Here is a 12,976-nt window from a genome sequence, read left to right on the forward strand (position 1 = left end):
ATACTCAAAAAACCAACTAATAACCTATATAGACACTCATGTAGCTACTCACCAACTTATGCAGCCACTTATACACAAAGTGAGAGACTGATACAGATATTTACATATTTAAACATTACTCACTAAGCCATGTATTCACTAAGATACACTTAATCAGTCAGTTATACAATCAATTTTTCAAAAACAAATCATCCATTTAGACACTTATATACCCATTTATTCTTCCATCGACCTTGAGATATACATATATAAAACATATGTAATTTTCAGAAAAACACACATTCACTGGATGATGTCATCAGTGATGTCATCAGTGATGTAATTTGAGATGTCATCAGTGATGTCATCAGTGATGTCACTTACCATGCCACTAGCACAGCACTCAGAAGTTCTTTTGAAAGTGTGATCTGATACAAATAGCTGACTATCACTATAGTTGGGGGTACCGTAGGGCCTAGTGATACGGCACGTACTCACGCGTGTACGGGCCGTACACGCGTGAGTACGTGCCGTATCACTCAGACCTACAGTAACACGACTATAGTGATAGGCACGTACTCACGCGTGTACGGCCCATACATGCGTGAGTACGTGCCGTATCACTAGGCCCTACGGTACCCCCAAATATAGTGATAGTCACGTACTCACGCGTGTACAGCCCGTACACACGTGAGTACGTGCCGTATCACTAGGCGTTACGGTTCCCCCAACTATAGTGATAGGCACGTACACACGCGTGTACGGCAGGTACTCACGCGTGAGTACGGGCCCTACACACGCCCTCAGAGCGTGTGTACTGCGTTTCACAGCTTACACTGGTGATAGGAGGCGCACACGAAAGGAATGGAGGTGTCAGACTCACACAAGGCTGTACATCAAGTCATTGTCAGTGCAGTCCTTCATGTGCAGGGCCTAGGTGTGTCAAGCAGTGATGTGGCACATGTCTCCTCATGTTGTGGCACAATAGATGTGTGATGAGCTGTTTACACATGTCATGTGTGATGGTGCACTACGTGGCACACTTCCCCTTCACACTTTGCACATGTGTGCATGTACGACACACGTGTCAAGCACTGCATCACTGGTATGGCACAGTCAGCAACACCTGCAACTGTCCCCTGATGCCAGGTACACGGATAATTACACCTGACATGTGACTCCCAGCGTTACATGTGTCATGATGGTTCGAAGATGACTTCCTGACATGAGGCAATATCTGCGTTCTCTCAATGTCTGTGTCATCAGTTTTTGACATGTACCCCTTCATGGAAATGTGTGTTATCTGTCCTTTTCCAGATGACATGTGATCTGTGCGTCTAGACTCCCGCCAGCTGTCTGTATGAGATGACATCCTTCCAATGCTGATATGTGGATGTCTGTCACTCATTTAATGTGTCTGGCTTGTCACTTACACTGGCCCACAGCTATTTTAATGGCATGTCACGTCAACATTGCCATGCAACTATTGTGGCTGGCTCTTCGTAGGAGTATCACCTGGCTGGCCCACGTGTCCTGGATGTATTGCACAGCACAGACTCTGTATTAAGCAGATGTGTATTAGCTGTTGAACACGTGCTCACCTCAGTGACATTGGTGTGGTAATGTACTCACTCTTCGTTATTCCTTCCAAATCTCTGCAGGGCACCGCCTCTCCCCAGACGAATGCCAGACCTGGATGCCATGTGTGAACATGACTGCATACGCAGATACCGCTTCTCGCAAGAGTTGATAGAGGACTTGACCCGCCGGCTTGCACCACACCTCCAACCACAACACAGATATCCTACATCCCTGACCCCCAAGATGAAGGTGATGGCAGCCCTAAATTTTTTTGCCACCGGTACGTTTCAATTGACCATAGCTGATGTCGGTGGCATGTCCCAGATAATGTTCAGCCATTTCCTGCATGATGTTATAGAAGCCATGTTGGTGCACCTGGATGAATTCATCCATTTTCCCACTCGTGAGCAGTTGACAGGTGTCAAGGGTGAGTTCTATGCCCTGGGAGGGATGCCTCATGTAATTGGGGCCATTGATGGGACACATGTGGCTTTGGTACCACCACAGGCACAGGAGGTAGCCTATAGAAACAGAAAACATTACCTCTCCATTAATGCCCTTGTGGTGTGTCTTGCTAACATGCTGATTCCCATGTCTGTTCCCATTTTCCAGGGTCCGCACACAATGCATACATCATGAGGCGTAGCAGGGTGCCAGAAATTATGCTGCAGCTGCACGCGGAACGAGCATGTCTTGTTGGTGGGTATACTCTGTTAGTCCTGTGTTCAGCGCTATCTTTGTATCTTACGGCATCTCCTGACCCACTTCTTCACATGATGTTTCCATGTAGGGTACTCTGGCTATCCCAACATGCCATGGCTGATGACGCCTCTCCGCAACCCCAGAACAGCCGCAGAACACCGGTACAATGACACCCATGGGCAGACGAGGCGTGTGATTGAGAGGATGTTTGGACTCCTGAAGAGCAGATTCCGGTGCCTCCACAAGACCGGCGGCGCCCTCCCATATGCCCCAGTGAAGGTCTGCAAAATCTTCATTGTGTGCTGCATGCTGCACAACATGGCAGTGGAGAAGGCTGTGCCACTCATCCTTGATCCGGATGAGCAGGATCATCCACCCGTGGAGGATGAAGGGCTCGGGCACGGGGCAAGTGAGGATGAGGATGAGGATGGGGATGAGGACATCCGGAGTCAGCTTATCCGCAACTTCTTCTCATGATGGTGAGTCCCTGTGTCTGAGTGTGCACGCTTTGAGCCTTGTGTGGCATGTGTTGCAATGGGTGTGTCGAGCTGACTGTGTGCTAAGTGACTTGGAGGTGTGTTCTGATGTGTCATTCAAGTGATGATGTCATTCCACACATATTAGCTGGGACACTAAATTTATTAAGGGTATGGTGACATCATCATTCCTGTAGAGTACATGTACATGTCTGAGGATTACTAGCTCTTCGCTGACTTGTTGTGTGTCTGGCCTCCACAGGTTCTTGCGGCTGTCGTCTGCTCATGTCATCATTGCCCTCCTGCTATTCCTCATGAGTATTGCAACATGTGCTGGATCAGAGTTACATGCACAGACATGGTGAAAAGTCATTTGGGGTAAGGAGTGCAGCAAGGCATTTTGTGGGTGGTACGTGTTTGTGATATGTGGGGACTGCTCCTGTGCATGTTGTGATGCCATGCATACATGTCGACTCACCATGGGCCACATGACGTGTTGCATGGCTCCCATGAATTGATAGTCACCCTTCCTGACAGTCATCTGTAATGGATTGTGGATTCTGATGAAGGCATCAATGTGTGTATAACGTCCCTCAGGAACATACGGGATGCTAATGGTGGACATAGTGTAGGACATCCCCATATGAGGCTCAATGGGGAATTGTAGACTCTCCGTGTGCAGCAAGGGGTGTTAGGCTCAACCCCTTCACTTGTGTGCCAGCTCAGTAGGATTTACCACATCTGTGTGTTGAAGGGGGTGTCCAGTGTAGGTCACACATGGTCAGCCAAATGACCTCTGAGTCTGTTCCAATTGATGCATTTCCCTTAGTGTGAGGCTGAGTAATAAAGGTATTCGTCACACTCCAAGGTGCCTCATCTCTGTCAATGCAGGTCTCTTGCCACTTTGCATGCGGCATATCTGGCATAGTTGTGGAAGATTATGCATAGGAGTCCATCTGTAGTTTAGCAACATGCATGCAGTTGCTCATGGATTAGGCTCCCTATTGGGCATGAAGTACACGGTCGTGTATGTTTTTTGGCATGTTGGTCCACACAATGGGCCATCAACAGCTGCTGAGGGTGTGTCTCCTGTGTGCAGGTCGGCCTCCAGTTTCCTGATCCGGTGTCATGCTTCTTTGGTGATTGTGCATGCATTGTCTCTGGGTGTGCCATGTGACACTGGACACTCCTTACTTTACACATGCGCCTGTTGCAGTTGTCCTTTTGACATCCTAGTCTATTTGTGCAAATTTTGTCATTTTGCAAGGAGATGCCGCCTGCTGCTGCGGCCCCTGCAGCAAGGGCCCACAGAGTATCCAGATTTGGCAACACACACGCCTCCAAGATGCTCCTCACTCCCTCCCTCCACCCATTCATTTGGCTGTCCTCAGCTTGTCTATGCCACTGTTGCCGCCACGCGGTGCCAAAGGCTGGACCATCAGCACATGCAAGGTGCACATTGCACCACCATCCTGTCCTTGCATAACCCACATCACACTACAGTCTGATGTATCAGCCACACTCCGAGCTATGTCCATCCGCACGTCTAACGCCTGCTGTCAGACATACCCTGGGCACACACACGACACCTTTGCATGCTGAGTGTGCAACTCCAACTGCATACACTGCGCTGCCCCGCCTTCCAGGCCCTGTCACACCAACCAGGTCACGTCCCTAATACTCCCCACAGGCTCTGTAGCCCAGCAAGGGCATGGGAGTGGGACTCAAGGCTTCAGCATGCAGTATGGTGTCATCGTCTGGGACATGGCACAGGTATCATCTCTCAGCATGTCAATCTACAGAGTGTCCAGGACCCCCCTCTCCACCATCACATGCGCACAGCACCTCATCATCAGCTCGTATGCCATTGCCAGCCAGGTGCTCCTCACCCTCAACAAAGACACAGACATTGGCAGTTCCATCATTAAAGTATGCATGAGATCCATTGATGAATGGCTGAACACGAGCCACCTGAGGCTGGACTTGTACAGGACTGAGGTGATCATCTGAGGATTGTCCCCTTCCAGCTGGGTCAAGTGCCTGTGTCCCACCCGCAAGAGCCCTGCACAAGCACCCAGTGGCCACACACACAAGATGGTGTGCGTCATGTTTGGCTCGCTCACATATGCCATGCTAGTCCACACCATCTGTACCTCATGCTGCAACGCCCTCTGCATTATGCACATGATCCACAGATAGATCCACTCCAAGAAAAGACAGACCATCCCCCAGGTCCATGACAACATCCGTGTCAAATACTGCCCTGCCCTCTACGGAGCAAGTACATCCAAACTCCCAGGAAACTGGTCCACTTCCAGGGTGCATCTGCACACCTCAGATTCAACACCCTGCGCCCCAGCCACCTCACCGTCCACCATAGATAGCTGCAATGGATCACTGTCTGCTGCAGGATGACCTCCACACTCCCCACCCACACTCAGGAGGCAGTCCACAACCCCGACTCCAACCAACCTTGTACGTCTGTCATCCTAGATCCCGTTGGGCCATCTCCATGCATCCAACCTTGCCCTGGCCACCGTTCTTCACATCCACCGTACTCCAGCATACAGGACATTGTTCTCCCACCTGGCCACACATACCTGGGACTCCCTCCCCGGGAACCTCCACATGAGCCATGACCTCTACGCCTTGATGATAATCTCCCAAATAGGTCTCTCCGCACAGTTTAGCAAGCACCCCCTCAGCAGCCAGAGGCCATCACAGGTGAGTGTTGTGCTCCATGCCTACATTGAATGATACCTTGTGACCCATGTGTGTCCTGTACTAGACTCTGATCCCAGGGTATGGATGGCTGGAGTTAGTTCAACACTCAGGCATAGTTTGACATTTCCACACACATATGTCGTTGAATAATGCAAAATGACAGGAACGTCTCATGTCCAAAGTGATATATTTATTTGCGGTGGGGTAAGTGGTTTGGTAGATGCAATTAGGTGCTCTACCGAGGGAATAGAATCCAAAGTTCACAGGGGGAGATGGTATCCTTGGCATTGGAAGTCATCAGAGTCCAGGGCACAGTGTTGGTCATCATTGGTCAGACTGTGACCAGCAAGTCCATGTGGCAGAGAATGTCATTGGATGAGGTGCTGCTGTTGCGCCAGAGGGCCAGGTGCCAGGCCAGGTGACCTGGGAGATGTGGATGGTCCGCTGACTCTCACGGTCTTTTCCGTGGACGACCCACCTTCCTCCGGGGACCCTCAGATGCAGGCCTTGACGATGCTGGGGACGCTCCGTCAGACGAATCCTCCTCCTCCTTCTCCCTCCCTGTGTCTGGTGCTGGTCTACGCCTGGTGGCACAGGGAGGGTTGCCCATGCTTTGGGCGATCTGACGGAGTGATTGGCTCATGTCCCTGTGCACCGCCAGGAGCTCAGCCAGTCTTGCCTCCATCCGTCCTTGGTGTTGTTGATGACTGGCATGATGCTCGACCTGCAGGTTCTTAATCTCATCGAGGGTCCCCTGCATCTCGGAAAGTCTGGACATGACCTGGTTGATGCCTCTGGTGTCACGCCGGTATGAGTCCAGGATGTTGCGTATGTGTGACATACCGGTATCCTGAGCTGGCTGGTCAGGTTCGCGCCTCCGCCTGCCTCCACTCCCACCACCCCTGCCCACTTGAGCCTGGCCTGCCCTTGTGGGCACATCGGGTCTACGGGACCCCTGAGGGATGGCATTTGCAGGGTTGCCTGCCTCCTCCTGGGTGCCCGGAGAACCTTGCCCCTCCTGGTCAGACTGGCTCTGTTGTTCAGTGCGAGCAGGGCTCCTGGGTGTGTCCTGGGATGTGGCAGGAATGGGGTTGGTGGTTGGCACAGATGTACCTGAAGCAGGTGCTGCAGGGACTTGGGCACCAGAGGGTCCAGGTTGGTCGGGGTCATCCACGGAGTGGTGAGAGTCGTCGCTGCCGGTGGTATCATCTTCACGCAGAGCCTGGGACTGTGATTCTTCCCCCCCAGTGTTGGGGGGAGATCGTCAACGTTGCCCTGTGTGTGAGAGAGAGACAATGTTAGTGGTGTTTCATGCGGCATCTATGTTTCATACATATTCAAGTTGACACAGTTCCTCCAGGTAGTTGGATGTGCCTAGCATTCCTCTCAATGTCCACTTGGGGATGGGTATGTTGCGGGGGACAGATTAGGATGTTCTCCTGAGTGTTTGACCTGTAGATTGTTGGCTCTGATGCTTATTTGGCTCTGGATTGGTCTAGTTGTGTCACATGTCCATTGTGGGAGTGTGTAAATCCGTTGCCTGCCCCGGGGGTGTGTGCTTGTGTTAGGGGGGGGGGTTGTGACCGGGCCTGCTGTTGTGTGTAGTGTGAGTTGTCATTGGGTCTCCCAGGTGATGTGTCTGTCCCCTCATGGTGCATGCTGGCATGACAGTGAGTGTGAGTTCCTGTGCTAGATACCTGTGCTTGTGGAGTTGGTATTTGAGTGTACAGTGGTCCAAGGAGGGCCTTGTGCTGCATACAGCAGGGCCAAGTGTCAGCTACCTTGTCAGTACTTTGCCAGTCCCTGTGCATTGTGCATGGGTATGTACCTATGCCACATGGGATGAGGGCATTGTTGTCTGCGTCTCATTTTCACTATGTGTTGTGTGGGGCCCACCCTCCCAGCCTCCCGGACATCCAGTCTTGTGTTTGTGGTTGTTGTAGCCTTGGACATGGCCTTGCCTTGATTTGTGAAGGGTGCATGGAGACGTTAGTAGCATGAGCGTGGTTTTTGAGTGTGGTTGTGTGCGGTGAGTGCTTGGGGGAAGTTGCGTGCATTTGGTGTATATGTGGTGTGGACCCCATTGCCCCCATGTTACGTAAGTTGTTTGTGTACTTACCAGGCTCTGCGACTCCTTCGACTCCGTGTACTCCCACCGGCGGTAGCAGGGCCATCACCTTCTCCTCCCAGGGATGGTAGTGTACGGGTCTGCGGGGCGGCCCACCTCCAGTGATGTTACTCTGGGCATACTCTTCGTTCATTTTCCTCTTGACCGCCCTGCGCAGATCGTACCACCTGGCTTGGCATTCATGCCTGGTCCTTCAGATGCGGTACAAATGGGGGTGGTGATGGACGGAGCATCAGAACCAATCAAACACTCACACCCAGTCAACAGATCTGGGTTTGATCCATCACCCTTCTTTAGCCCACTCTGCCACCCCAGTTCAGACATGGCCATATGCAAATCAGCCTGACCCTGTGCCTCATGGGAACTGTCCAGCCCGAACTGCCAAACCATGCCTTCCCTGGACCGGAAACAAGCTTCCTAGGACCGGTTTCTGGCATTTCAGCCGTCTTCAGCCAGGCTTGCTTGAATCCAGTGGCAAAGTGAGCAAGGGACTCACGTCTGAGCATACCCTGCCAACTTATGGCGAACAAAGCGGTACAAATGGGGGTGGTGATGGACGGAGCATCAGAACCAATCAAACACTCACACCCAGTCAACAGATCTGGGTTTGATCCATCACCGTTCTTTAGCCCACTCTGCCACCCTAGTTCAGACATGGCCATATGCAAATCAGCCTGACCCTGTGCCTCATGGGAACTGTCCAGCCCGAACTGCCAAACCATGCCTTCCCTGGACCGGAAACAAGCTTCCTAGGACCGGTTTCTGGCATTTCAGCCGTCTTCAGCCAGGCTTGCTTGAATCCAGTGGCAAAGTGAGCAAGGGACTCACGTCTGAGCATACCCTGCCAACTTATGGCGAACAAAGCGGTACAAATGGGGGTGGTGATGGACGGAGCATCAGAACCAATCAAACACTCACACCCTTCAGATGGGCGTAACAGCATTCACCTTATCGACAATCCTCTGCCACATGGCAGATTTTTCAGCAATGCTAGTCTGTCTGACCAATGTTCCAAACAGCTGTGGCTCGACTCTGATGACTTCGTTGACAAGGAGGTCCAGCTCCGCCGTTGTGAACTTTGGATTCTTGTCTGTGGGCATGGTGTGGGGTGTGGGTGTGGGTGTGGATGGTTGTGGGTGTGTGCTTGTGAATGTGACGGTGTGTGTGTGAATGTGAAGAGGGGGATGTTTGTGGAGGAGGTTGTGTGAAGGTGTGTGAGTGAAGGTGTAGTGGAGGTATGAGTAATGTGGAGTTGTTTCTCAGTGGGGTCTGGCAGCAGTGGGTCTGGTGCAAAGGCTCATGGGTTGTGTGTGTGGGCCCTTTTTATTGGTCCATTTTTGGGTGTGGCTGTGTTTGAATTTTGGTGGGTGTGTTATAAGAGGTGGTTGTGATTTGGGGCCTCTGCTTGCCTGTTTGGATGTGCCAGGTCAGTCATTGAGATGTATTTTGTCATGTAGACGTGTTTTGTGGTGTTGTGCGAGTCGATTTTACCCTCCTTGTGCTGTTTTACAGTGTCCTGGTTCTGTAAGAGTCTTTTTCGCGTAGGTACGATCCGTACATACGCGATGCTGGGTGAGGGTGCTGGGGTACGGTGTTGGAGTGTGGCGCGCACATGCGGTGGGGCTACGGTGCGTACACGTGCGGCCCTGGGTTACGTCACGTACATGCGGAGGTACGGCGCGTACATGGGGGTAAGGCGCGTACATGGGGGAGGGCGCGTACATGGGGGGAGGGTGCGTACATGCGGTGGGGGTACGGTGCATACAGGTTCGGCCCTGGGGTACGGCGCGTACATGCGGAGGTACGGCACGTACATGGGGGGGTAAGGCGCGTACATGCGGTGGGGGTACGGTGCGTACACGTGCGGCCCTGGGGTACGGCACGTACCTGCGGGGGTGATGCGCGTACAGGGGGGGACGGCGAGTACATGGAGGTACAGCGCGTACAGGTGCGGGGCTGGGGTACAGTGCGGACAGGGTGGTGTACGGTGCTGACATATTTGGGGTGGGGGGGCTGTACAGCTCGTACACGGGCATAAGTTTACCCGTGTACATGTGTGCTACTGCGTTGGCTCGGTACGGGCCATTTTACGAGCGATTGTGTATTCGGACGGACGGTCGGGATCATACTTGCGCGCTCGGACTTGTGTTTTGCGATTTGCGAGTAAAAATGTCCGGCTCACTCTCGTACACTTTTCCCGACGATATTCGGACGTACAAACTTTCCGACGCACTCTCGTAGACTTTTCCCGACGCTATTCGTAGTTATTTTTCACGGACGAATCGTACTTGGCAGTTTGTACGGTACTTGTACGACTCGTACGTAAAAAAATACGGATACGGGTCGTACGCAAATTATTTTTAACGGATCGGAATCGGCACCATAATGTATACCAATCGAATCACAGGATGCATAAACTTCATTCATGTGTATTTCTTTTTCCAAAGGAACTTCTTTACTCAAAGTTCTTAAAACAGACTTTCTTAATGTATCCAACACGTTTTGTCTCTTTACGAGTGACTTCTTCAGGGCTTAGTGTGTTGCTAACGCCTAATGACCACAGACGCCTTGTTCATTCATGTCCAAGGATCCTTGTTCAATTAAGAAGTCATATCATCACTCCAAAGCCTGTATTTATATTTGGCAAACACTGTACACTTGTTGTCGCTGAATTTATTAGATCTCACATCATCCCTCTCATCTGGGTAGACATGGATTTCTCAGAACGTGTGTTTCCAAGCCTATTTTAGGTTCTAATCGTGTACTTGGTCAGCATCATGACGTGTAACGCAACCGATAATCAGGCGCATTACACGTCTTGCAGCTGACCAAGTACACAATTGTGTGTGCTGATCATTCTTAAGTAACTTGTATGTACGTGTTGTTGTGACATGGTAGTGACCCTGAGTTGAACATTGTTTACATACAACATATCCATGCTTCCGAAGTACCTAATTTTGACATTGCAAAGTTCCCATGGCAGTACATTTACATTGTTATATGTGAGAATTACAACAGGAGACAATAATTTGGTGCTGTGTATTTAATGAAGTGAACAATGATACATGACACAGTGAAAACCAAAAGTGAAGTCTTCTGTCATGGTTGATGAAACCATTGTTGTAGAGTCCAAATTGTCTGGAGTCCAAAGTCCAACATGCTACTTCCTTCAGATATGGAAAAGTGGGCAGTAATAGTCCACAAAGTGCATGTGTTGCACACATATAGAAGGAAATTAGGGTTGAGGTATCTTACTGGCGGTGGTGGGTGTCTTGCCATCCCCACCTCCTGGATCTTTGCATGGATGCCCCCTCTTTTTGCCAGAGGGGGATCTGCAGCTGCTGAAACTGGGGTCTCTGCAGGCGTGTCCTCCTCTGACAGGGCCTCCCTTTCTGTGGCTGTGGCAGAGGTTGATGGCCTAGATGGACTTTGACCACAGGGTGGGGTAGATGCAGGTGGAAAAGCCCTGTAGAGGGTGGTGTTGATGTCCCGCAGCACCCTAACCAGGGAGGCTATTTTGGTGGTGATGTCAGCCACCTCTGTGTCTATGCCAGCAACCTCCTGGTATGTGTTCCTCTTCAGCTGCTTCATTATTTTCCGGATTTTGGTAAGTATCTGGCCCATCACACCTTGAGAGTCCTGGTAGACTCCCAGGACATGGGTAATGCCAACTTGGATGTCCGTGGCCCCAATGGGCTCACTCTGCTGGCCCACAGTTACCCTCCTATGACCCATAGCCCCACGGGCCTGTGCCCTTGGCCCAGGCTGCACCCTCCCACTGGGTGCTGGTTCCTCAGTGACTGCTATGGTGATAGCATCCTCAGAATCCAGGACTTGGGGGCATAGGACTGTGCTAGTGACACAGGATGAGGGTGCAGGGGGTGGCTGTGTTGTTGCAGCTAGGGTGAAGTATTGTTGTAGGCACAGTGAGCCCCGCTCTTGCCATCTGCCCAGGCTGACCAGATGGGCCAGGACAGTCATCCACGTCCACATCTCCAGGAGTGTTGTCATCACTGATGGCTTCATCTTGGTGTGGAACGGAACTCTGTTCGGTGTGAAACCTCTGGGCAGGTACTGTGGCCGCTCGACCTGTTGAGAAATAGAGAACATTGTTACTGGTGGAAATGAGGTATCTATATCCACAATGATTGTGTCAAAGTAAATAGGGACCTAGAATGAAACAAAATAGATAGAGATTAGTATTATCATCTAGTTGCGTGGAGTTGAAGTTTGTTACTGGCCATTTGAAGACATTCAATACATGTAGAAGATTTTATCAGGTCATTAGATGTGCTGATAAGTGGCATTTTGGCTTTAGGGATAGACATGACATCTCCAAAACACTGAGAACAACACATTGTTGTTGTAACGTGTATATGACCATTCCAAGGCCTAGTTGTATATTTAGCATTGTTCATCATGGGATGAGTGTAGAGTCAACGAGTCACCTTCCACTGCTAATCAGCTGACTTTCCTTCATGGCTTACATATATTGGGGATACACAGTTGGGATGGTGTCACTCATGCCATCAATAGTTTCAGTTGATAAGACCAGGACACCATGAAGCAAAGTCTTCAGACATATATTTGAGTAAAGCAATGTATGTACATTGTACAGTCCATGATGAGTGAACATCAGTTTTGACAATGCAGACAAGCGAGATGGGGCAACAGAAGTCCAGAATCTTGGTTAGAGTTCTGGTCAGAGGGCTTCATGGTAGTTGTAGCGCAATCTATCTCAACTTACCAACACTTGACAAATGGTAACCTGCATGATGAGTGAACATCAGTTGTAACATGGCAGACAAGTGAGAATGGGCAACATTAGTATAGCATCTTGGTTAGAAGTCCAGTCACAGGGCCTCATGATAGTTGTAGTGCAATCTATCTCAACTTACCAACACTTGACCAATGGTAGCCAGCATGATGAATGAACATCAGTCGTGACATGGCAGACTAGTGAGAAGGAGGAAAAGGAGTCTAGCATCTTGGTTAGAGTTCCAGTCACAGGGCCTCATGGTAGCAGTGGTAGCTTTTCTATCTCAACTTACCAACCCTTGACAAACGGTAACCTGCTTTATGAGTGAACATCAGTTGTAACATGGCAGACAAGTGAGAAGGGGCAAAAGTGTCTAAAACCATGGTTAGAGTTACAGTCACAGGGCCTCATGGCATTTGTAGTCACTTCAGTCTCACTTTACCAACACTTGACAAACGGTTAGTGATGGACCACACGTTTACATATCCGCATTTATCATGGGACCCGGTATGATATTTTTGTGGTGATCTATTTACAGACACCACTCCAACATGTGGCATGTCATGGAGTTTAATACATGTGCTCTTTTATGCAACAATGCACATTGACACAGACAAACCAACATCT

The sequence above is a fragment of the Triturus cristatus genome, chromosome 5_1, assembly GCF_964204655.1.
Source record: "Triturus cristatus chromosome 5_1, aTriCri1.1, whole genome shotgun sequence".
Lineage (NCBI taxonomy): Eukaryota > Metazoa > Chordata > Amphibia > Caudata > Salamandridae > Triturus > Triturus cristatus.